The sequence below is a fragment of the Poecilia mexicana genome, unplaced genomic scaffold, assembly GCF_051168715.1.
Source record: "Poecilia mexicana isolate PSO_F unplaced genomic scaffold, ASM5116871v1 scaffold_11, whole genome shotgun sequence".
Classification (NCBI taxonomy): domain Eukaryota; kingdom Metazoa; phylum Chordata; class Actinopteri; order Cyprinodontiformes; family Poeciliidae; genus Poecilia; species Poecilia mexicana.
The window spans coordinates 24,704,292-24,708,172 of record NW_028263380.1 but is presented as its reverse complement, the minus strand read 5'-3'; positions in this window follow the sequence as shown (position 1 = coordinate 24,708,172).

The window sequence follows — 3,881 nt, the reverse complement described above, 5'->3', positions numbered from 1 at the left end:
TCTTGTCTTTGTGTGCTACATTATCATGGTCATCCACCACAGAACTGAAGGTAGAGCAGAGACAAGAAAGAAACTGAAGAGTTGTAGTAGGAGTACTGTACTCCCCTATATTTAGCACTGGCAAAAGTTCCTTTAATAACTTAGGAGAAAACACAGCTAAACAGATTAGCTCTGAGCCAGTTACCAGTCTATAGTATAGAAGAGAGCACACAGTTGCAGCCAAATCTCGGTTAATGACTGTCTGGAGAGAGATGGGGATCAACTCTGAAAGTCGTCAAGTGCAAAATCTATGGAAGAAAGTTAACCTGTTGGCAGCATTATCTCAGCTGATGACTCTGCAGGAAATTGTCACAGCTAAAAAGATTGGCTGACCTGATAGAGCAACTATTTAGAAGAGTAAATATATAGTAAACATATCCCAGAGACAATGGAAAGTTAAAAGCAAATTATATAAATTGACAAATAAGACAAGGAGCCTATTTGGCAGCATAACAGCAGAGACAGTTAAAACCAGATATTTATACTGAATAAAAAGACATATTTTTTTCATTGACATTAAATCAGACCAAACTTTTCTTGTTTTAGCTTAGTTAGAATTGCTGAAATTATTTTTATTTTCTTAATGCCAAAAAACTTGGTGAGAACATTTCTTAGATATTCTTTTTCATATCTTTCCTCAATTACTAGAGTTCTGGCCCATCGCTCCTGACGGAACTGGCGGAACAGACTCTATTTTGTAGACTGCCTCACTCACACATGCCTTTTCAGATCTTCCCATAACTTCTCCAGAGGACTGAGATCAGGACTTTGTGATGGCCACACCAAAACAAACTTTGTTGTCCTTAATCCAGTTTGTATCAACTTTGGCTATATAAGCTTATGGTTTTTCTCCATTTGGAAGACCAATCTGTTCCCAAGCTTTAACTTCCAGGCTAGTGTCCTTAGATGTTACTTCAGTATTGCTACATAATATTCTTTGATCACGATAGCACCTATTTTATGAACTATACCAAGTTCTCAAAACAGTAACATTGTAAGGATTTGGCTTCTCTGTGTATTAATTTAGGTTTATGTGTTGTTTTCAGTTAATTGAGTGTCTGTTGTCAAGAGCAGTGGAGTTTTGAAGATTGCTGAGTCCTTTGTGATGACTGAGGATCTGCATTTTCACATCCCAGAGGACCATCTTCTCTTTCCAGGGGATGAGGATGCAGACCTGCAGGAGGGTGTTGGGTTCCCAGCATGTGAAAGGTCTGACCTCGAGGAGGGGGTGTCGAGAAAAGTCGAGCTCATCCCACTTCCCCATGCTGGAGATTTTAGTTTAATAATAACAATAAATAAAGTTACGTTTAAAATTAATCACACAGGTGACATCGAGACCCAACAGTAGAGTCAGACTGTAAAAAAATAAATCTGGTTGTTATAGTGTCCTGCAAACTTTGCTTTAATTCTACTTTTTTTTCTCTTTAATCATAAAAGATCATAGTCAGGCAGAAAGAGAGTCATGAAACAGGAAGAGCAGGTTTCCTGAAAAAATAGGAAGTAAGTTTCCAACCTGAATATATATAAAAATAGTTCAGACTATTCCTTATTTCAAAATATTAAAGGGTTGAATAATGATATCTAAACATTTTGAGTAATTGGATAAAACCCAGAGTAAAATACTCAAATTAATAATAGCTTATAATTAGGCCAATAATTAATATTGGTTTAATTATAAGAATACTTACATTTACTCTTACACTTGTGGAAATACAAGTAAAACAGGTAACTGTAACTTTGGTATCAAATAATTAGAATTATGAATTATTCTTGGGGGGGTTTCAGAAAATGTCTGTAATAACTCACATTATGATTATAATAGGAGTAACTAATAAGTAATGGCTATAATATTATAAATGAATGCTAAATCAGAGGACTCAAAGGTTACAAATGTGATTTTGACATTGAACTGGAAATGGTGTAAAATGTGTAACTAATTAAAGGCAGTGGTGGAGAAAGTACTCAAAAAATGTACTTAAGTAAAAGTACAAATACACAGTCAAAAATGTACTCAAGTAAAAGTCAAAGTACCACATTAACATTTTACTTAAGTAAAAGTAAAAAAGTCCTGGCTTTTAAAAATACTTAAGTATTAAAAGTAAAAGTACTTGCTGAATACATAACCTAATCGCTAATATCATTAAGTGAACTGATCATATTTAATTTTAATACATTAGAAATGTGCCATTTTAATGAACAATGCCACAGATTAAACATGTTCTTATTGTGTTTATTCTCTGTAACAGTTTATACTTAGATATGTGATTCTATGAATCATAATTTCAGGGATGGAAACATCTTGTTTCCTGTCCTAACATAGCATGAATTTCATTAGTGACATTTATTTAGAAAGAAATCCAACAGAAAGGGGATGGAAAGAAGGTGGGTGAGGGAGAACATGCAACCAAGGAGCCACGTAGCAGAGTTGTAGTCAAGACCACTGAACCCGAGACCAAGACCAGCGCCCTGCGCTACATGACGCAATAAAATTAAGTTTATCAAAATTGGTTCTCAGATTGATCTGAAAGATCCACATTCCCATAAAAACACCTAGATGTTAAATACTTAGAGCTGAAATATATTTAACCAGTATCAATTAAAACTCATTTCATTCTGTTTTGCTTTCATGGCTGTGCTACAATCCGCAGAGGTCTCCTGCTATCCCTAGAAAAATAACACCCTGGACGGTTGCCCATATTGCCCATGTCAGAAACCACAACTGAAACATCGCAATTAACGGTAAATAATGTTCAACTATGAACACTGTCCAACGGTGCAACAAGAAACCAAGCAGAAGGAGCACCGTGACTGTTCTCACCCTCCCTCCCACTGCGATGTTTGCCACCATGACAGGAGACGAAATCAATCAATGAGCATGCTCTGTGTTCATTCAACTTTTACTTATTCGGCGATTAAATAAACGTGTGTATGTGTTAGCTACTGCAGTGTACACAAGAACAAAGAACGGCTCTCAGTGAGGCTTCAGTCCTTAGGACTTAGTAAAGATCCGTCCAGAAGAATCGGATCGTTCCTGAATGTCATATTACTATATTCCACTTTGGTCACAGCGTTGTCCCATATAGGCGACACCTCAGTCAACACACAATGGCATGAGTGACAACTTTTTTTTTCATCGCAGATGCAGCATGTGTCTCAGTCAGTAATTGTGCGGCAAAGCTAATAATGTATGAGGACCGCACTGGGGTAACTCGGGGGATTTTCATACTGTCCGACGCGTGCTTCAAATAACTCCAGGCCGCTTCTTTGTTGATGCAATCATCTATTTATTCCACTTTGATTGTCTTACTTTACACTGACTGACCAGGACAAAACCGTTCAGTACTACCAACAAATAACGGCATTAAACACGGTCAACAGAAATTATGACCACCCCGGCGCACCCGCTTCCTCAAACATAATAAACCAGCACGCCAGTGTGGCTCCCATTCATACCTTCAGTGACAGCCACGCCCACCTAGACACACCCACCACCTAAGTGTCAAAGGCATGCGCTCCCGTCACCTCAATAATCATTCATTTCATTCATATGGCTCTTACATTCCGGCCCCTAATTATTACAAAATAATTATCAGAAATGTTAACATGTAAGAGACAATCCTAAGAAACAAACAATCATAAATTGCTCAATATTAATTTATCTAAATCTATCCTTTTGAATAAGCAGTCAACTAGAAACGGAAGTTACTGGTAATGAGAAAGCAGAGAACAAAGGTTGTTAAAATATTCATGTTGTCTCCGCCTCCTGAAGCAAGCACAACTTGGTAATGGGTCTTTCCAGGTAGTTTGTCTTTGTCTTGATGCGAACTGACCGCACCAATCCT